This window comes from Ranitomeya imitator, chromosome 2 (assembly GCF_032444005.1).
Source record: "Ranitomeya imitator isolate aRanImi1 chromosome 2, aRanImi1.pri, whole genome shotgun sequence".
Taxonomy (NCBI): domain Eukaryota; kingdom Metazoa; phylum Chordata; class Amphibia; order Anura; family Dendrobatidae; genus Ranitomeya; species Ranitomeya imitator.
Genome location: NC_091283.1, coordinates 726,655,936 through 726,679,576, shown reverse-complemented (window position 1 = coordinate 726,679,576; position 23,641 = coordinate 726,655,936). Strand labels below are relative to the sequence as shown.

Here is a 23,641-nt window from a genome sequence, read left to right as displayed (position 1 = left end):
TCCTAGCAACGAATAAAAAAAAAATCTTGTATTAAAAATGGCTTATTCTGTTTAGCACTGTTCTTATTACTTCATAAAGAATATGCTTGGCAACTAAATCTAAAAGGAAATTAAAGCTAAACCACAAAAAAATAGTTACCGTATTTTGAGGAAAAAAACCTATAAAGTTTGCATATACAACATGTTTTGTTCTTTCGCGCTTTACCGGAATTGATGAGTTGTTTATTCTACAAATTCTTATTGAACACATATAATGGAAAGGAACGGCTTCCAATGACCTCTGCTACTGCCCTTTTAACGCAGAACACAAATACTAACATGATGTTTTTCTCTAAAGCCTGGTTAGGCACATATTATTTTTATTTACATAATTAAAAAACAAAACCTTAGAAGATACTTTAAAGAGTGTTGTCTTAACAACAATTGAGGTCCAAATCAATGTCATAAAGGGCTATCATTGCTCAAATGAATCCTATAATATTGATATCAGATAGAGACTAATGGGCTCAGTGGTTAGCACTGTTGCTTTCCAGTGCCGGCGTCCTAGGATGAAATCTCATCTGCATTCTCGGACACACATCTAGCTGAAGATTATTGCAGCGCACAAACTTGCCAGGTCTGTGCACAGCAATGCATTCTGTTGGCCAATCAGAGGCCAGCAGCTGACATCAGCATACATGTGACTAGGCGCACGGCAGCGACATCATGCACACCGGTCGCTTGGACTCTGAAGTCTGCTTCTAGCTTCAGAAGACAATGTAAAAAGGGAGAGGAAGTAAGTTGAGTAGGAGGGTTTTGTTGTGTTTTTTTCTATGCGTTAAACAACAGCAGTGCTGCCAGGGTGGGGCATATATACCACGATGGGGGAGTATATACATGGATGGGTTGCATATACAAGGATGGGGACATATACATGGACTGGAGCGCATCTATATGGATTGGGGGCATATACCTGGATGGGGGAGCATGTACATGGATTGGTGGAGCATATACATGTGTTGGGGGAACTTGTACATGGATTGGGAGAGCATATGCAAAGATGGGGGCATATACATGGATTTTGGGAGCATTTACAAGGATGGGAGGCATATACATGAAATGGGGGAGCAAATACAAGGATGGGGAGCATATATATGGCTTGGTAGAGCATGTACATGGATGGTGGTGCAGAGACATGAATTTTGGGGCATATGAAAGGATGGGGGTGCGGATACATGTTTTGTCAGAACATACAGTATACATGGATTGTGGAAGCATATACATGAATTGAGGGAGCACATACAGGGTTGGTAGGCATATACAAGGATGAGGGGCCTATACAAGCCTGGGAGAGCATATACATGGATGAGGAGCATATACAAGGATGGGGGAATATAAATGGATTTTGGGAGAATTTACAATGATGATGGACCATGCACAAGGATGGGTTTATATAAAAGAATGGGGGCATATACAAGGATAGGCGGACATATACATGGATTGGCATAGCATATACAAGGATGGGGGAACATATACAAGGAAGGGGCATATCTATGGAATGGGGGAGCATATACAACAATGAAAGAGCATTTACCACAAAGATAGGGGAGCATATACCACAGGGATGGGGGGAGCATATACTGCAAAGATAGAGGGAGCGTATACCCTCAGGATGGGGTGAATATATCAGGATACGGAACATACACCAGGATGGGGTGAACATACCAGGAAGTGGGGGCATATACCAGGTTTGGGGATCATATACCAGGATAGGGAGCATATTCCTTTATATCTGCTGTATGGTATCCTTGCTCCTGTCTGTGCCTGCTCTCTGTTGCCCCTGACTTCTATCTGCTGCCCTGTGACTGCTCTCTGAATGTGTTGTGTTTTCTAAATTAAAACCTCAGTATTCATGCTAAATTGCTGTGTTGGCAATTTGCCATAAATAAGTGGGTTTTGGGTTGCAACTTGGGCACTCGGTCTCGAAAAGGTTTGTCTTCACTGCACTATACTTAAATTGCCAAATGAAAGACAGCACATGAAACTTGACCTACAGCCAGAAATATGCACTTTTAATATGCCTTTGTCTACCAGCCATAATAAAGCACATTAGTGACCAAAATAATTTTCTTTGTTATTTACTTTGCCAAATCACTTTAGAATCATAGAACACTTGATCTATCTAAAACCCTGTAATTCCACAATTTATCTGAATTAAAGAGCTGTATAGTCAAAATTCCCTTTACGTTCAATTCAAATTTGGGAAATCTAATAACATTCTTTATGCAAATTTCTATTAAAGAGAAGCTACAGATACAGGGTTATTTTGCAGGATAATATCATGTGCCTGTCCACCTTACTGAAGGTAATGCAACTGAGAAAAAAAATAACTTTATCTCTCTCAGGGGTATGCCGGAGAAGTTACAGTTACTGCTCAGTGAATATTCAGCAGCGACTGTAAGAACGCCCATGACATTTAACTGTTGACGCTGTATTGATGCTCTGAAAAGTTGGATGTTAGTCAAAGTTTTGGCACAGGCATACAACCACAGCTCGTAATGTGGCGAGTATTGACTGAAGCAGTTCTAGCACACCTGTATGACAGAAAATCGACAGTACACAGAAGCAATAAAGTTCATTCTCACCTGGGAGGATAGTAGTGTTCAGATGTGAGTTTAAAATCTATGAAAATTTAAATTTTGTGCCATACTTTGAGGATTTTAAATACTGTACTTACTTCATATACAATTTAGGTCAACGTCGTAGTTTAAGGTCATATCAGAGCAAGCGCTCCCACTCTCTTATGAAGCACAAGGCCAGTTTAGGAGCAATGATGCACTCGACTACTGGAGGCTAAGTGAATATATCTTTCTTTAATACCACCAGTTAGCTACAGCTTCGAGGAGAAGTGGACAAAAATGACTGTTGTGTTAAGGGACTGCACAAAAAAGAATTTACACATATTGTGTGACAAATCATAATTTTCAGGTTATGAGCAGAAGCAATATTAGGGTTCATGTTTTATAAAGTGCCCCTTTTAGGCTTTACACTAAGCATAACGCAATGTATCAGTTTTGCTGCAATATTCCTGTAGTGTTATGATTTATTTAGTCTACTTTTTCTTCGTAAAGAGACATTTTTCCTTGCCTACAATCTACAGGAGACAGATAAAATTCTTCATAAAAGTCCTAGCTACCGTACCTTTTTCACTGTGTTTTGGATATCGTTTTCAGTACTAAGGTTGTGTTTTCTTGAATACTAGTAGGATCATTGTATCATAGTTTCTTAAACTCCAATACAGCTTTCTAGCTTTGGATTTTCTTTTTTGTTTACCCTTATTGAGCTTCTTTGCACAAATCTTATCTTTTTTTATATATTATATTTTTATTTTATGTACCGAATAAGGTTAATTTGTAAGATAAAAACTGTGTGAAATAACTAGTAGATTTTTTAAAAATATAGCTTAAAATTTTGTAAGCAAACTATGTGATATATTTTACTTAGAAAATTTGCTTTTTCTGTTTTAGAAACATACAGGTGCTTCCCATAAAATAAGAATATCTTCAAAAAGTTAATTTATTTCAGTTCTTCAAAACAAAAAGTGAAACTCATATTATATAGAGTCATTACACATAGAGTGATCTATTTCAGGTGATTATTTCTGTTAATGTTGATGATTATGGCTTACAGTCAATGAAAACCCAAATGTCATTATCTCAGTAAATTAGAATACTTTATAACACCAGCTTCAAAAATTATTTTAAAATCCAAAATGTTTGCCTACTGAAATGTATGTTCAGTAAATGCACTCAATATTTGGTCAGGGCTCCTTTTTCATCAATTACTGCATCATTGTGGCATGGCATAGAGGCGATCAGCATTTGGCACTGCTGAGGTGTCATGGAAGCCCAGGTTGCTTTAATAGCAGCCTTCAGCTTGTTTGCATTGTTGGGTCTTGTGTCTCTCATCTTCCTATTGACAATACAGAACAAGGTCAGGCGAGTTTGCTGGCCAATCAAGCACAGTGATACTGTTGTTTTTAAACCAGTTATTGTTACTTTTGGCCAATTCCTGCTGGAAAATAAAATTTCCATCTCCAAAAAGCTTGTCTATCAGCAGAGGGAAGCATGAAGTGCTCTAAAATTTCCTTGTAGAAAGCTGCTCTGAATTTGGTCTTGATGAAACACAGTGGACCTGCACCAAAAGATGACAAGACTCTCCAAACCATTACTGATTGTGGAAACCTCACACTAGACCTCAAGCAACTTGGATTGTGTGCCTCTACACTTTTCTTCCAGACTCTGGGACTTTCATTATCCAAATGAAATGCAAAAAAATGCAAAATTTACATTCTTCTAAAACAACACCTTGGACCACTGAGCAACAGTCCAGTTCTTTTTCTCCGTAGCACAGGTAAGACGTTTCTGCTTCTAGCATGTCTATTGGTCATGAGTGGCTCGACACTAGGAATGCAACACTTGAAGCCCATGTCTTGGATAAAATCTGTGTGTGGTGGCTCATGAAGCAATGACTCCAGCAGCAGTCCACTCCTTGTGAATCTCTCCCAAACTTTTGAATGGCATTTTCTTAACAATCTTTTAAGGCTGTGGTTATCCCAGTTGCTTGTGCACCTTTTTCTACCACATTTTTTCTTTCTACTCAACTTTCCTTTAATATGCTAGGATACAGCACTCTGAATAGCCAGCTTCTTTAGCAATGACCTTTTGTGGCTTACTCTCCTTGTGGTGTGTGTCAATGACTGCCATCTGGACATCTGTCAAGTCAGCAGTCTTCCCCATGATTGTGGAGCCTACTAAAACAAACTAAGGGACCTTTTTAATGCTTAGGAATAGTGATGAGCGAGTGTACTCATTGCTCAGGGTTTTTCCAAGCACGCTCGGGTGACCTCTGAGTATTTATGACTGCTTGGAGATTTAGTTTTCATCACGTCAGCTGAATGATTTACAGCTACTAGCCAGGATGAGTACATGTGGGGGTTGCCTGGCTGCTAGGGAATCCCCACATGTAATCAAGCAGGCTAGTAGCTGTAAATCATTCAGCTGCCGTGATGAAAACAAAATCTCCGAGCAGTCATACATACTCCGAGGTCATCTGAGCATGCTCGCGAAAACCCGAGAAACGAGTACACTCGCTCATCACTACTTAGGAAGCCTTTGCAGGTGGTTTTTGCTAATTATTCTAATTTACTGAGATAATAACGTCTGGGTTTTCATTGACTGTAAGCCACAATCATCAACATTAACAGAAATAAACAGGAAAAAAATCCTCCAGATAAGCATAATTAGTTGTAATGCAATTGTATGCACATAGGATCCAAAACAAATATAATGTAGAGCAGACTCCTCGACTGAGCAATTGGCAAAAGAAGAACCTGAGTCAAAACTACCAAAAAATATTTTCAATTTTTATTCGAATACAAAAAGACACTTAAATGCCACAGAACACATTAAAATTGTAATGTGAAAAAGTAAATGGCATATGGAGCAACCAGAATACCCAAAGAATAAAATCCTCGCCAGGTTGAACTAAGATGTAAAATAAATGCAAGGTAAAAAGACACTCATCTATAAACTCATGTTAGTAGACTGCTTCAAAATATATGATAAGCATAGCTCCGTTCAGAGGGACAAAGTGTTCTCCTAGAAATAAACACTTGAAATAGATGACTCTATTTGTAATGACTCTATATAATATATGAGTTTCACTTTCTGTATTGAAGAACTGAAATAAATTAACTTTTTAATTTTATTCTAATTTTGTGAGAAGCACCTGTATGTTTTATAAGTTCTGTTCACATGTTGATTTGTTCCATTTAAAGCAGACAAATTAAACAGATAGAAATAATAATCAATGGAGCTATGTACGCTGGGCTTGATATTTTGTACTAGCTATTGAACCCGTTCTACGCCCGGGTGGCGAGCATTTATATTGGTATATGGTCTCCATCCTGATATGTGCTGCTCCATCCTGCGTCCCCATTCTGACATGTGCTGCTCCCATCCTGCGCCTCCATTCTGACATGTGCTGCACCCATCCTGCGCCTCCATTCTGACATGTGCTGCACCCATCCTGCGCCTCCATTCTGACATTTGCTGCACCCATCCTGCGCCTCCATTCTGACATGTGCTGCACCCATCCTGCGCCTCCATCCTGTTATGTGCTGCTCCGATCCTGCGCCCCCGTTCTGTCATGTGCTGCTTCCATCCTGCGCCCCCGTTCTGTCATGTGCTGCTGCCATCCTGCGCCCCCGTTCTGTCATGTGCTGCTGCCATCCTGCGCCCCCGTTCTGTCATGTGCTGCTCCCATCCTACGCCCCCGTTCTGTCATGAGCTGCTCCCATCCTGTGCCCCCGTTCTGTCATGTGCTGCTCCCATCCTCCGCCACCGTTCTGTCATGTGCTGCCCCCATCCTGCGCCCCCATCCTGTCATGTGCTGCTCCTATCCTGCGCCCCCATCCTGTCATGTGCTGCTCCCATCCTGCGCCCCCGTTCTGTCATGTGCTGCTCCCATTCTGCGCCACCATTCTTTAATTTGCTGCTCCCATCCATATGCCCCATACACTGCTCCATAAAGGTTTATGGCCCCCATAAGATGCTCCATAGTATATGCCCCGTACACTGCTCCATAAAGGTTGATGGCCCCCATAAGATGCTCCATAGTGTATGCCCCGTACGCTGTTCCATAAAGGTTTATGGCCCCCATAAGATGCTCCATGGTGTATGCCCCTGTACACTGCTCCATTATGGTTTATGGCCCCATAAGATGCTCCATGGTATATGCCCCCCGTACACTGCTCCATAAAGGTTTATGGCCCCCATAAGATGCTCCATGGTATATGCCCCCGTACACTGCTCCATAAAGGTTTATGGGCCCCATAAGATGCTCCATGCTATATGCCCCCGTTGTTATGACCTGGTGGTTAGGAGCACCTGGAAAGACCTGATGGTTAAACCGATACAGGACAAGCTCTGGGAAGTGGGAACTCTGCTGACCGCAACCCCTAATCCTGTCACACACACTAGAAATAGCCGTGGAGCGTACCTGACATGGCCTAGACGCCTCGGCACAGCCTAAGAACTAGCTAGCCCTAGAGAAAATAAAGCCTACCTTGCCTCAGAGAAATTTCCCCAAAAGAAAAGGCAGCCCCCCACAAATATTAACTGTGAGTAAAGATGAAAGTCACAAACACAGAAATGAAACAGGTTTTAGCAAAGGGAGGCCAGATTAACTAAATAGACAGAGGATAGGAAAGGTATCTTTGCGGTCAGCACAAAAAACTACAAAAGACCACGCAGAGTGTGCAAAAAGACCCCCGCACCGACTCACGGTGCGGAGGCGCCACCCTGCATCCCAGAGCTTCCAGCTAGCAAGACAAAATCATGAAAGCAAGCTGGACTAGAAAGCCAAGAACAGAAAATAACAATCGGGGACTTAGCTTCTTGCAGGAAGAGACAGGTCTCCAGAAAGATCCAAGAGCGAACTGAACCAGCACAGGAACATTGACAGCTGGCATGGAGTAACGATCTGAGTGGAGTTAAATATAGAAGCCAGCCTAAGAATAACCTAGGTCACCTGTGGAAGGAACCTCAGATCCAGCAACTCCACTCACAGCCACCAGAGGGAGTCCACGCACAGAACTCGCCGAAGCACCATTCACGACCACAGGAGGGAGCCCGATAACAGAATTCACAACAGTACCCCCCCCCCTTGAGGAGGGGTCACTGAACCCTCACCAGAACCCCCAGGCCGATCAGGACGAGCCAAATGAAAGGCACGAACCAGATCGGCAGCATGAACATCAGAGGCAACAACCCAGGAATTATCTTCCTGACCATAACCCTTCCACTTGACCAGGTACTGGAGTTTCTGTCTCGAAATACGAGAATCCAAAATCTTCTCCACCACATACTCCAACTCCCCCTCGACCAACACCGGGGCAGGAGGGTCAACGGAGGGAACCATAGGAGCCACATATCTCCGCAACAACGACCTATGGAACACATTATGGATGGCAAAAGAAGCTGGAAGGGCCAAACGAAACGACACAGGATTGAGAACTTCAGAAATCTTATAAGGGCCAATGAAACGAGGCTTAAATTTAGGAGAGGAAACCTTCATAGGAACATAACGAGACGACAACCAAACCAAATCCCCAGCACGAAGTCGGGGACCAACACAGCGACGGCGGTTAGCGAAACGTTGAGCCTTCTCCTGGGACAATGTCAAATTGTCCACTACGTGAGTCCAAATTTGCTGCAAACTGTCCACCACAGAATCTACACCAGGACAGTCCGAAGGCTCAACCTGCCCTGAAGAAAAACGAGGATGGAAACCAGAATTATAGAAAAAAGGTGAAACCAAAGTAGCCGAGCTGGCCCGATTATTAAGGGCGAACTCAGCCAAAGGCAAGAAGGACACCCAATCATCCTGATAAGCAGAAACAAAACATCTCAGATATGTTTCCAAAGTCTGATTGGTTCGTTCGGTTTGGCCATTTGTCTGAGGATGGAAGGCCGAAGAAAAAGACAAATCAATGCCCATCTTAGCACAAAAGGACCGCCAAAACCTTGAAACAAACTGGGAACCTCTGTCCGAGACGATGTTCTCCGGAATGCCATGCAAACGAACCACATGCTGGAAAAACAATGGCACTAAATCGGAGGAGGAAGGCAATTTAGACAAGGGTACCAAATGGACCATCTTAGAGAAGCGATCACAAACCACCCAGATGACCGACATCCTTTGAGAGACAGGGAGATCTGAAATAAAATCCATGGAAATATGCGTCCAGGGCCTCTTCGGGACCGGCAAGGGCAAAAGCAACCCACTGGCATGAGAACAACAGGGCTTAGCCCGAGCACAAATCCCACAGGACTGCACAAAAGAACGCACATCCCGTGACAAGGAAGGCCACCAAAAGGATCAAGCCACCAAATCTCTGGTACCAAAGATTCCAGGATGACCAGCTAACACCGAACAATGAACCTCAGAGATAACTCTACTAGTCCATCTATCAGGGACAAACAGTTTCTCCTCTGGACAACGGTCAGGTCTATCAGCCTGAAACTTCTGCAGCACCCACCGCAAATCAGGGGAGATGGCAGACAAAATTACCCCCTCTTTGAGAATACCAGCCGACTCAGGAACATCCAGAGAGTCAGGCACAAAGCTCCTTGAAAGGGCATCAGCCTTCACATTCTTAGAGCCCGGAAGGTACGAAACCACAAAATCGAAATGGGAGAAAAACAGCGACCATCGAGCCTGTCTAGGATTCAACCGTTTGGCAGACTCGAGATAAGTCAAATTCTTGTGATCCGTCAAGTGTTGTGAATTCTGTGGCTGAATTCACTTCTGTGGTCACAAGTGGTATTGCAGTCTCTGGGCTTCCTCCCTCAGGTGTTTTGGTGGGCTCGTTGGCTGCCTTGCTATTTAGCTCCACCTGAGTCTGTCTTCCTTGCTCCTTGTCAATGTTCCAGTGTTGGATCTGAGCTACTGCATCTTTCCTTGGGCCTGCTGCTCTGCTAGATAAGTGCTTCTAGTTTGTTTTCTGTTTTTTCTGTCCAGCTTGCTATTAACTTTTGCTGGAAGCTCTGAGAAGCAAAGGGGTGCACCGCCGTGCTGTTAGTTCGGCACGGTGGGTCTTTTTGCCCCTTTGCGTGGTTTTCGTTTTAGGGTTTTTTGTAGACTGCATAGTTCTCTTTGCTATCCTCGCTCTGTCTAGAATATCGGGCCTCACTTTGCTGAATCTATTTCATTCCTACGTTTGTCTTTTCATCTTGCTAACAGTCATTATATGTGGGGGGCTGCCTATTCCTTTGGGGTATTTCTCTGAGGTAAGACAGGTTTGTATTTCTATCTTCAGGCTAGTCAGCTCCTCAGGCAGTGCCGAGTTGCATAGGTAGTGATAGGCGCAATCCACTGCTGCTTATAGTTGTGTGAGGATAGATCAGGTACTGCAGTCTACAGAGATTCCACGTCTCAGAGCTCGTCCTATTGTTTTTGGTTATTGCCAGATCTCTGTATGTGCGCTGATTACTGCACGCTGTGTTGCCTGATTGCCAGCCATAACAGTACAAGGAGCCACACCAATGATTCCCAATAGAGGGAAAAAAGAAATCCTGACAGCATTTTTTTTTCTTAGCTCTGTCTTCAGTCTTTTTTTTCCCCTAGACATTAGAGTGCTTCAGGACACAGCTGTGGACATGGATATTCAGGCTCTGTGCTCCTCAATGGATAATCTCGTTGTAAATGTACAAAAGATTCAAGATACTATTGATCAGAAATCGATGCTAGAACCAAGAATTCCGATTCCTGATTTGTTTTTTGGTGACAGAACTAAATTCCTGAGCTTCAGAAATAATTGTAAGCTATTTTTGGCCTTGAAACCTCATTCTTCTGGTAATCCTATTCAACAGATTTTGATTATTATTTCTTTTTTGCGCGGCGACCCACAGGACTGGGCGTTTTCTCTTGCACCAGGAGATTCTGCATTGAGTAATGTTGATGCATTTTTCCAGGCGCTGGGATTGCTTTACGATGAGCCTAATTCAGTGGATCAGGCTGAGAAAAATCTGCTGGCTTTATGCCAGGGTCAGGATGATGTAGAAGTATATTGTCAGAAATTTAGGAAGTGGTCAGTACTCACTCTGTGGAATGAATCTGCACTAGCGGCTTTGTTCAGAAAGGGTCTCTCTGAAGCTCTTAAGGATGTAATGGTGGGATTTCCTATGCCTGCTGGTTTGAATGAGTCTATGTCCTTGGCCATTCAGATCGGTCGTCGCTTGCGCGAGCGTAAATCTGTGCACCATCTGGCGGTATTGTCTGAGAGTAAACCTGAGCCTATGCAGTGCGACAGGACTATGACTAAAGTAGAACGGCAAGAACACAGACGTCTGAACCGACTGTGTTTCTATTGTGGTGATTCTACTCATGCTATTTCTAATTGTCCTAAACGCACTAGGCGGTTCGATAGCTCTGCCGTTATTGGTACTGTACAGTCCAAATTCCTTTTGTCCATTACCTTAATGTGCTCTTTGTCATCGTATTCTGTCATGGCGTTTGTGGATTCAGGCGCTGCCCTGAATCTGATGGATTTGGATTATGCTAAACGTTGTGGATTTTTCTTGGAGCCTTTGCGGTGTCCTATTCCGTTGAGAGGAATTGATGCTACACCTTTGGCCAAGAATAAGCCTCAGTACTGGGCCCAGCTGACCATGTGCATTGCTCCTGCACATCAGGAAGTTATTCGCTTTCTGGTACTGCATAATTTGCATGATGTGGTCGTGTTGGGGTTGCCATGGCTACAAACCCATAATCCAGTATTGGATTGGAACTCTATGTCGGTAACCAGCTGGGGTTGTCAGGGAGTACATGGTGATGTTCCATTTTTGTCTATTTCGTCATCCATTCCTTCTGACATCCCAGAGTTCTTGTCGAACTTTCAGGATGTATTTGAAGAGTCCAAGTCTGATGCCCTACCTCCGCATAGGAATTGTGATTGTGCTATCGATTTGATTCCTGGTAGTAAATTCCCTAAGGGTCGTTTATTTAATTTGTCCGTACCTGAACACACCGCTATGCGCAGTTATGTGAAGGAGTCCCTGGAGAAGGGACATATTCGCCCATCGTCGTCACCATTGGGAGCAGGGTTCTTTTTTGTAGCCAAGAAGGATGGTTCGCTAAGACCGTGTATTGATTACCGCCTTCTTAATAAGATCACTGTTAAGTTTCAGTATCCCTTGCCATTGATTTCTGACTTGTTTGCTCGGATTAAGGGGGCTAGTTGGTTTACTAAGATTGATCTTCGTGGTGCGTATAATCTGGTGAGAATCAGGCAGGGAGATGAATGGAAAACGGCATTTAATACGCCCGAGGGTCATTTTGAGTATCTGGTGATGCCGTTCGGACTTGCCAATGCTCCATCTGTTTTTCAGTCTTTTATGCATGACATTTTCCGTGAGTATCTGGATAAATTCTTGATTGTTTACTTGGATGACATTTTGATCTTCTCAGATGATTGGGAGTCTCATGTGAAGCAAGTCAGAATGGTTTTCCAGGTACTGCGTGCTAATTCCTTGTTCGTGAAGGGATCAAAGTGTCTCTTCGGTGTGCAGAAAGTTTCATTTTTGGGGTTCATCTTTTCCCCTTCTACTATCGAGATGGATCCGGTTAAGGTTCAGGCCATCCAGGATTGGACTCAGCCGACATCTCTAAAAAGTCTGCAGAAATTCCTGGGCTTTGCTAATTTTTATCGTCGCTTCATCTGTAATTTTTCTAGCATTGCCAGACCATTGACCGATTTGACCAAGAAGGGTGCTGATTTGGTTAATTGGTCTTCTGCTGCCGTGGAAGCTTTTCAGGAGTTGAAGCGTCGTTTTTGCTGTGCCCCTGTGTTGTGTCAACCTGATGTTTCTCTTCCGTTCCAGGTCGAGGTTGATGCTTCTGAGATTGGTGCAGGGGCGGTTTTGTCACAGAGAGGTTCTGGTTGCTCAGTGTTCAAACCATGTGCTTTCTTTTCCAGGAAATTTTCTGCTGCTGAGCGTAATTATGATGTGGGCAACCGAGAGTTGCTGGCCATGAAGTGGGCATTCGAGGAGTGGCGTCATTGGCTTGAGGGTGCTAAGCATCGCGTGGTGGTTTTGACTGATCATAAGAACCTTACTTATCTTGAGTCTGCCAAGCGCTTGAATCCTAGACAGGCCCGTTGGTCGTTATTTTTTGCTCGTTTTGATTTTGTGATTTCATACCTTCCGGGCTCTAAAAATGTGAAGGCGGATGCTCTGTCTAGGAGTTTTGTGCCCGACTCTCCGGGGTTATCTGAGCCGGCGAGTATCCTCAAGGAAGGAGTCATTGTGTCTGCCATCTCCCCTGATTTGCGGAGAGTGTTGCAGAAATTTCAGGCTAATAAACCTGATCGTTGTCCGGCCGAGAAACTGTTCGTCCCTGATAGGTGGACTAGTAAAGTTATCTCTGAACTTCATTGTTCGGTGCTGGCCGGTCATCCAGGAATCTTTGGTACCAGGGAGTTGGTTGCTAGATCCTTCTGGTGGCCATCTCTGTCGCGGGATGTGCGTGCTTTTGTGCAGTCCTGTGGAATTTGTGCTAGGGCTAAGCCCTGCTGTTCACGTGCCAGTGGGTTGCTTTTGCCCTTGCCGGTCCCGAAGAGGCCTTGGACACATATTTCGATGGATTTCATTTCTGACCTTCCCGTTTCTCAAAAAATGTCGGTCATTTGGGTGGTCTGTGATCGCTTTTCTAAAATGGTCCATCTGGTGCCTTTGGTTAAATTGCCTTCCTCCTCTGATTTGGTGCCTTTGTTCTTCCAGCATGTGGTTCGTTTACATGGCATTCCTGAGAATATTGTTTCTGACAGAGGTTCCCAGTTTGTCTCGAGGTTCTGGCGAGCCTTTTGTGGTAGGATGGGCATTGACCTATCTTTCTCCTCGGCCTTCCATCCTCAGACTAATGGCCAGACCGAACGAACCAATCAGACCTTGGAAACATATCTGAGATGTTTTGTTTCCGCTGACCAGGATGATTGGGTGTCATTTTTGCCGTTGGCTGAGTTCGCCCTTAATAATCGGGCCAGCTCGGCTACCTTGGTCTCTCCATTTTTCTGCAATTCTGGGTTCCATCCTCGTTTCTCTTCAGGACAGGTTGAGTCTTCGGACTGTCCTGGTGTGGATTCTGTGGTGGACAGGTTGCAGCAGATCTGGACTCAGGTAGTGGACAATTTGACCTTGTCCCAGGAGAAGGCTCAGCTTTTCGCTAATCGCAGACGCCGTGTGGGACCCCGACTTCGTGTTGGGGATCTGGTTTGGTTATCTTCTCGTCATATTCCTATGAAGGTTTCCTCTCCTAAATTTAAACCTCGTTTTATTGGTCCGTATAGGATTTCTGAGATTCTCAATCCGGTGTCTTTTCGTCTGATCCTCCCAGACTCCTTTTCCATACATAATGTATTCCATAGGTCGTTGTTGAGGAGATACGTGGCACCTATGGTTCCATCTGTGGAGCCTCCTGCCCCTGTTTTGGTGGAGGGGGAATTGGAGTATATTGTGGAGAAGATTTTGGATTCTCGTGTCTCTAGACGGAAACTCCAGTATCTGGTCAAATGGAAGGGTTATGCTCAGGAAGATAATTCCTGGGTTTTTGCCTCTGATGTCCATGCCCCAGATCTTGTTCGTGCCTTTCATGTGGCTCATCCTGGTCGGCCTGGGGGTTCTGGTGAGGGTTCGGTGACCCCTCCTCAAGGGGGGGGTACTGTTGTGAATTCTGTGGCTGAATTCACTTCTGTGGTCACAAGTGGTATTGCAGTCTCTGGGCTTCCTCCCTCAGGTGTTTTGGTGGGCTCGTTGGCTGCCTTGCTATTTAGCTCCACCTGAGTCTGTCTTCCTTGCTCCTTGTCAATGTTCCAGTGTTGGATCTGAGCTACTGCATCTTTCCTTGGGCCTGCTGCTCTGCTAGATAAGTGCTTCTAGTTTGTTTTCTGTTTTTTCTGTCCAGCTTGCTATTAACTTTTGCTGGAAGCTCTGAGAAGCAAAGGGGTGCACCGCCGTGCTGTTAGTTCGGCACGGTGGGTCTTTTTGCCCCTTTGCGTGGTTTTCGTTTTAGGGTTTTTTGTAGACTGCATAGTTCTCTTTGCTATCCTCGCTCTGTCTAGAATATCGGGCCTCACTTTGCTGAATCTATTTCATTCCTACGTTTGTCTTTTCATCTTGCTAACAGTCATTATATGTGGGGGGCTGCCTATTCCTTTGGGGTATTTCTCTGAGGTAAGTCAGGCTTGTATTTCTATCTTCAGGCTAGTCAGCTCCTCAGGCAGTGCCGAGTTGCATAGGTAGTGATAGGCGCAATCCACTGCTGCTTATAGTTGTGTGAGGATAGATCAGGTACTGCAGTCTACAGAGATTCCACGTCTCAGAGCTCATCCTATTGTTTTTGGTTATTGCCAGATCTCTGTATGTGCGCTGATTACTGCACGCTGTGTTGCCTGATTGCCAGCCATAACAGTCAAGACCACCACGCGATGCTTGGCTCCTTCAAGCCAATGTCGCCACTGTTCGAATGCCCACTTCATAGCCAACAACTCTCGATTGCCAACATCATAATTGCGCTCAGCAGGCGAGAACTTTCTAGAAAAGAAAGCACATGGTTTCATCACCGAGCCATCCGAACTTCTTTGAGACAAAACAGCCCCTGCTCCAATCTCAGAAGCATCAACCTCAACCTGAAACGGGAGCGAAACATCTGGCTGACACAACACAGGGGCAGTAGAAAAACGATGCTTTAACTCCTGAAAAGCCTCAACGGCCGCAGAGGACCAATTGACCACATCAGCACCTTTCTTGGTCAAATCAGTCAACGGTTTAACAACACTAGAAAAATTAGCGATGAAGCGACGGTAAAAATTAGCAAAGCCCAGGAACTTCTGCAGGCTCTTCACAGATGTAGGCTGAGTCCAATCATAAATGGCCTGAACTTTAACAGGGTCCATCTCGATAGTAGAAGGGGAAAAAATGAAACCCAAAAATGAAACCTTCTGAACCCCAAAGAGACATTTAGACCCCTTCACAAACAAGGAATTTGCACGAAGGACCTGGAACACCATTCTGACCTGCTTCACATGAGACTCCCAATCATCCGAAAAGACCAAAATGTCATCCAAATATACAATCATGAATCTATCCAGGTACTTTTGGAAGATGTCATGCATAAAGGACTGAAACACAGATGGAGCATTAGAAAGCCCGAATGGTATCACCAGGTACTCAAAATGGCCCTCGGGCGTATTAAATGCTGTTTTCCATTCATCGCCCTGTTTAATACGCACAAGATTATACACCCCTCGGAGATCTATCTTGGTGAACCAACTAGCCCCCTTAATCCGAGCAAACAAATCAGACAGTAGTGGCAAAAGGTACTGAAATTTGACCGTGATCTTATTAAGAAGGCGGTAATCAATACAAGGTCTCAAAGAACCATCCTTCTTGGCCACAGAAAAGAACCCTGCTCCCAACGGTGATGACGACGGGCGAATATGCCCTTTGCTGGTGCTCTGGCACCGATAAATTGAACAGTCGACCCTTAGGAAACTTACTACCAGGAATCAAATCAATAGCACAATCACAATCCCTATGAGGAAGTAGGGCACCGGATTTGGGCTCATCAAATACATCCCGGTAATCCGACAAAAACTCAGGGACTTCAGAAGGAGTGGAAGACGAAATTGACAGCAATGGAACATCACCATGTACCCCTTGACAACCCCAGCTGGACACAGACATTGATTTCCAATCCAATACTGGGTTGTGGACCTGTAGCCATGGTAACCCCAAAACGACCACATCATGCAGATTATGCAACACCAAAAAGCGAATATCCTCCTGATGTGCAGGAGCCGTGCACATGGTCAAATGAGTCCAGTAACATAGTAACATAGTTAGTAAGGCCGAAAAAAGACATTTGTCCATCCAGTTCAGCCTATATTCCATCATAATAAATACCCAGATCTACGTCCTTCTACAGAACCTAAATAGTAACATAGTTAGTAAGGCCGAAAAAAGACATTTGTCCATCCAGTACTGAGGCTTATTCTTGGCCAAAGGCGTAGCATCAATCCCTCTTAAAGGAATAGGATACTGCAAGGGCTCCAAGAAAAAACCACAGCGCCTGGCAAACTCCAAGTCCATCAAATTCAGGGCAGCACCTGAATCCACAAATGCCATAACCGAATAGGACGACAAAGAGCAAATCAGAGTAACGGACAAAAGAAATTTAGACTGTACAGTACCAATGTTGGCAGACCTAGCGAACCGCTTAGTGCGCTTAGGACAATTGGAAATAGCATGAGTGGAGTCACCACAGTAAAAACACAGCCCATTCTGACGTCTGTGTTCCTGCCGTTCAGCTCTGGTCAAAGTCCTATCGCATTGCATGGGCTCAGGCCCATGCTCAGAGAGTACCGCCAAATGGTGCACAGCTTTGCGCTCATGCAAATGCCGATCGATCTGAATGGCCAAGGACATAGACTCATTCAGACCAGCAGGCTTGGGAAATCCCACCATAGTATCTTTAAGGGTTTCCGAAAGACCCTTTCTGAAAATTGCCGCCAGGGCACACTCATTCCACTGAGTAAGCACAGACCACTTTCTAAACTTCTGACAATATACCTCCGCTTCATCCTGACCCTGACACAAAGCCAGCAAGATTTTCTCTGCCTGATTCACTGAATTTGGTTCATCATAAAGCAATCCAAGCGCCAGAAAACATCACGCAATGCAGGATCTCCTGGCGCAAGGGAAAATGCCCAGTCTTGAGGATCGCCACGCAAGAAAGAAATAATAATTTTCACTTGTTGAACAGAATCACCAGAGGAGCGGGGTTTCAAAGCAAGAAACAGTTTACAATTATTTTTGAAATTCAGAAACCTAGATCTATCCCCAGAAAATAAATCAGGAAAAGGAATTCTAGGCTCTAACATCGGATTCTGAACTACAAAATCTTGAATGCTTTGTACCCTTGCAGTGAGATTATCCACACAAGAGGACAGACCTTGAATGTCCATATCTACACCTGTGTCCTGAACCACCCAGAGATCTAAGGGAAAAGAAAGACAAAACACACTGCAGAGAAAAAAAAATGGTCTCAGAACTTCTCTTATCCCTCTATTGAGATGCATTAATACTTTGGGCCAGCTGTACTGTTATGACCTGGTGGTTAGGAGCACCTGGAAAGACCTGATGGTTAAACCGATACAGTACAAGCTCTGGGAAGTCGGAACTCTGCTGACCGCAACCCCTAATCCTATCACACACACTAGAAATAGCAGTGGAGCGTACCTGACATGGCCTAGACGCCTCGGCACAGCCTAAGAACTAGCTAGCCCTAGAGAAAATAAAGCCTACCTTGCCTCAGAGAAATTTCCCCAAAAGAAAAGGCAGCCCCCCACAAATATTAACTGTGAGTAAAGATGAAAGTCACAAACACAGAAATGAAACAGGTTTTAGCAAAGGGAGGTCAGATTAACTAAATAGACAGAGGATAGGAAAGGTATCTTTGCGGTCAGCACAAAAAACTACAAAAGACCACGCAGAGTGTGCAAAAAGACCCCCGCACCGACTCACGGTGCGGAGGCGCCACCCTGCATCCCAGAGCTTCCAGCTAGCAAGACAAAATCATGAAAGCAAGCTGGACTAGAAAACCAAGAACAGAAAATAACAATCGGGGACTTAGCTTCTTGCAGGAAGAGACAGGTCTCCAGAAAGATCCAAGAGCGAACTGAACCAGCACAGGAACATTGACAGCTGGCATGGAGTAACGATCTGAGTGGAGTTAAATAGAGAAGCCAGCCTAAGAATAACCTAGGTCACCTGTGGAAGGAACCTCAGATCCAGCAACTCCACTCACAGCCACCAGAGGGAGTCCACGGACAGAACTCGCCGAAGTACCATTCACGACCACAGGAGGGAGCCCGATAACAGAATTCACAACACCCGTACACTGCTCCATTATGGTTTATGGCCCCATAAGATGCTCCATGGTATATGCCCCCGTACACTGCTCCATTATGGTTTATGGCCCCCATAAGATGCTCCATAATATATGCCCCCGTGCACTGCTCCATTATGGTTTATGGCCCCATAAGATGCTCCATGGTATATGCCCCCGTACACTGCTCCATTATGGTTTATGGCCCCCATAGGATGCTCCATAATATATGCCCCCGTGCACTGCTCCATTATGGTTTATGGCCCCATAAGATGCTCCATGGTATATGCCCCCGTACACTGCTCCATTATGGTTTATGGCCCCATAAGATGCTCCATGGTATATGCCCCCGTACACTGCTCCATTATGGTTTATGGCCCCCATAAGATGCTCCATGGTATATGCCCCCGTACACTGCTCCATTATGGTTTATGGCCACCATAAGATGCTCCATAATATATGCCCCCATACACTGCTCCATTTTGGTTTATGGCCCCATAAAATGCTCCATGGTATATGCCCCCGTACACTGATCCATTATGGTTTATGGCCCCATAAGATGCTCCATGGTATATGCCCCCATACACTGCTCCATTATGGTTTATGGCCCCATAAGATGCTCCATAATATATGCCCCGTATGCTGCTGCAATATATAAAAAAATTACCATACTCACCTATCGTCACTGGGCGCCGAGTGCTGGGGGTCCTGAACAGGCGGGGACACCGGTGCGCTGTGGGGGTCAGGTGCCGGTATCGCCACCAGCTCAGGCCCCCCAGCACTTGCTACATTCACCTGGCCCCATTCCACCGCTGCGCGCCACCATCTTCTGGGTCCTCTGGCTGTGACTGGTCAGTCAGAGGGCAGCACCGGCGCGCATTGAGCACGTCATCGCACCCTCTGAACTGAACGTCAGAGGCCGAGGACCGGGACACGGAGATGGAGGCGCACGCAGCGCTGGAACAGGGACAGGTGAATATAGCCGATACTTACCCTCCTGTCGGTCCCTGCTTCTCTGTTGGAGATCGCAGTGTGCGTTCAGTGTTTACGCATACCGCGATCTCCTGGGAGCGTCACTCTGTGGGGGCCAGACTGCGCCGGCACTTGCGCTTGCACAGTCTATAAAGGCTTCGGACAGAATGACGCTCCCAGCGTTATATTATAGATGGAGAGCAGTGATGAGCGAGTAGTAAACGGCTGGGGTGCGTGGTACTCGAATTGGACATTTTGGATTGCTCTGGTGCTTGATTCAAGTAGCAATCATATGGTATGTCAATGACGCAGACGAGGATTTTTCTGGCAGATCTGTACACGATGAGAGAGGGAGATACAAATTTGTGACATATACAACAGTTTGATTGCTTATTAATGCATATATTTAGAAAGATTAATGAAATACACCATGTTATCCGGGTAGCAATAAATAAATAATAATAAAAACACTATAAAATTTATATATAATAATATATTAATAAAGAGGACCCAGAAAACACTCAGTGTATTAGTGGTATAGTGAAACACTACAAAGGATTAAAAGGTCATGCTCTCCACATGGTAAAAAGTTCCAAAAAATCTATCAAGACAAGAATATAATCAAATAAAATATTGTTTTATTGAATACCACACATAAAAATACATAATAAAATCAATAAATCCCATATATATGTAACCAAATTGTTACTACGTGCCCCTATCAGACTGGCTAGTATAGTTTGGATCTCCACATGGTCACTATTTAAACCCACTAAACAAGCTGAAAAGAATTATATAAAAAATATACAAAAATATCTGTGCAAAAGAATTTTTAAAATTTAGTAGGGAATTAATATGAAAAAAAGTGCCGCAATGTGCATATAAAGTGCCGCGATGTGCATGTAAAATTGCAAATATAGATGCAATATTTTGCATAGGAGACTAAAGTGCTGCAAATTAGTGCAAATGCAAGGAAGGTAGGAAAAATAGGGAGACACTTACTTTGTTCAATTCGTATATAAACCACTATGGGTAGCCAGGGCAATCTGGTTCACCCCGACGCGCGTTTCGGATGCACTGTTCCTTCCAAATCGCGCATCGGGGTGCCCCAGATTGCCCTGGCTACCCATAGTGGTTTATATACGAATTGATCAAAGTAAGTGTCTCCCTATTTTTCCTACCTTCCTTGCATTTGCACTAATTTGCAGCACTTTAGTCTCCTATGCAAAATATTGCATCTATATTTGCAATTTTACATGCACATCGTGGCACTTTATGTGCACATTGCGGCACTTTTTTTCATATTAATTCCCTACTAAATTTTAAAAATTCTTTTGCACAGATATTTTTGTATATTTTTTATATAATTCTTTTCAGCTTGTTTAGTGGGTTTAAATAGTGACCTTGTGGAGATCCAAACTATACTAGCCAGTCTGATAGGGGCACGTAGTAACAATTTGGTTACATATATATGGGATTTATTGATTTTATTATGTATTTTTATGTGTGATATTCAATAAAATAATATTTTATTCGATTGTATTCTTGTCTTGATTGATTTTTTGGATCTTGTTACCATGTGGAGAGCATGACCTTTTATATATTTAGAAAGGTATGGCAATAAAAAAAGTCAATTTTGGAATTTTTATATTATATTTTTGCATCTCATTAATCCGATATATTGATTTATTTTATATTTTTATACACAACTTTTATGGAAGAATATGTTCCTTATTTTTAAGAGGAAGGCAAGGGATAATTTCATTTTGTAACTTTTTGGCATTATTTTAAAACTTTGTTTTTCTATTTCATTTTTAGTTACTTTTGAAATGTAGAATGTGTGATCACATGATCATTATAGAGATGAGAAAATGTATTCTCAATGGTATTATTTTCATACTTTACAAAAAATTGTATTTTCCAAAATATGTCTAGAGAGACCATGGATTATAATAAGAAAAGTATATTGAATTTCCCTGATAAATTTGAAAAACACTTTGAAACACTTTCTGAACTCGAATCTTCACAGGTACTATTATCTCCTTTGAGGAGCTGGCCACTTACTAAAGACTCTACTATATGCATGTAGAGTGGAGTCCACGGCTCTAAGGTATGCAGACTTTTTCCAGCACAGAACATTTGCTACGTTGACAGAAGTCCAACTGAAGTTGATAGATTGCCCTAAAGCCACCACTTTTGAATGCTATCAAGATGGCAATGGAGGATGGAATGGAAATTTACCTCTAGCACGGCTTATGTCTTAGACACAATGATAGGCCAAAATTGGTCTGAAGGCAACATGGAAAATAACATAAAGAGGCCTTCACAATCCAACTCCTGGAAGTTATGGGGTAGGGCGGTATATATGGTAGTTGGACAACTGTAATCTTAATTCAAAGGACACTAGCAGCTCATTCTTACATTGATTTGGTTGAGGAATCAGTGCAATGACCAAAGTGTTCTCGAAGCTGTTTATCAACATGGCAACGCAAAGCTGCAAGTAGCCTATGCTACTGTGAGCAGCATATATCCCCCCTTAGATATGATACCATAGCCTGCAGTACTTCACAACTTGAATCCCATTGAGCACATCTGGGATGTCATTGGCTGGAAATTGCAAAGAGAGCTGCCAGCAACTGATCTTAGTTTTTTTCTCAAGTTCATTTAGCTTGGAAGAATATTCCTCAGACAGTCATTAACCCCTTCATGTCCCAGCCATTTTGACCTTAAAGACCTTGCCGTTTTTTGCAATTCTGACCAGTGTCCCTTTATGAGGTAATAACTCAGGAACGCTTCAACGGATCCTAGCGGTTCTGAGATTGTTTTTTCGTGACATATTGGGCTTCATGTTAGTGGTAAATTTAGGTCAATAAATTCTGCGTTTATTTGTGATAAAAACGGAAATTTGGCGAAAATTTTGAAAATTTTTAATTTTTATTCTGTTAAACCAGATAACATTTCCCACATGTTTACTTTACATCAGCACAATTTTGGAAACAAAATTTTTTTTTGTTAGGAAGTTATAAGGGTTAAAATTTGACCAGCGATTTGTCATTTTTACAACGAAATTTACAAAACCATTTTTTTTAGGGACCACCTCACATTTGAAGTCAGTTTGAGGGGTCTATATGGCTGAAAATACCCAAAAGTGACACCATTCTAAAAACTGCACCCCTCAAGGTACTCAAAACCACATTCAAGAAGTTTATTAACCCTTCAGGTGCTTCACAGCAGCAGAAGCAACATGGAAGGAAAAAATGAACATTTAACTTTTTAGTCACAAAAATTATATTTTAGCAACAATTTTTTTATTTTCCCAATAGTAAAAGGAGAAACTGAACCACGAAAGTTGTTGTGCAATTTGTCCTGAGTACGCTGATACCTCATATGTGGGGGTAAACCACTGTTTGGGCGCACGGCAGGGCTTGGAAGGGAAGGAGCGCCATTTGACTTTTTGAATCAAAAATTGGCTCCACTCTTTAGCGGACACCATGTCACGTTTGGAGAGCCCCCGTGTGCCTAAAAATTGGAGCTCCCCCACAAGTGACCCCATTTTGGAAACTAGACGCCCCAAGGAACTTATTTAGATGCCTAGTGAGCACTATAAACCCTCAGGTGCTTCACAAATTGATCTGTAAAAATGAAAATGTACTTTTTTTCATAAAAAAATTATTTTCGCCTCAATTTTTTCATTTTCACATGGGCAGTAGGATAAAATGGATCATAAAATTTGTTGGGCAATTTCTCCCGAGTACGCTGATACCTCATATGTGGGGGTAAACCACTGTTTGGGCACACGGCAGGGCTCGGAAGGGAAGGCGCGCCATTTGACTTTTTGAATGGAAAATTAGCTCCAATTGTTAGCGGACACCATGTCGCGTTTGGAGAGCCCCTGTGTGCCTATGCATTGGAGCTCCCCCACAAGTGGCCCCATTTTGGAAACTAGACCCCCCAAGGAACTTATCAAGATGCATATTGAGCACTTTAAACCCCCAGGTGCTTCACAGAAGTTTATAACGCAGAGCCATGAAAATAAAAAATAATTTTTCTTTCCTCAAAAATGATTTTTTAGCCTGGAATTTCCTATTTTGCCAAGGATAATAGGAGAAATTGGACCCCAAATATTGTTGTCCAGTTTGTCCTGAGTACGCTGATACCCCATATGTGGGGGTAAACCACT

General features: G+C 43.5%; 1 protein-coding gene across 1 annotated transcript in view; it reads right to left on the bottom strand.

The window, feature by feature from the left end:
* The window catches only part of GRID1 (glutamate ionotropic receptor delta type subunit 1), a 2,008,846-nt gene that overhangs the window by 109,877 nt on the left and 1,875,328 nt on the right, over nt 1-23,641 (bottom strand). The window lies entirely within an intron of this gene.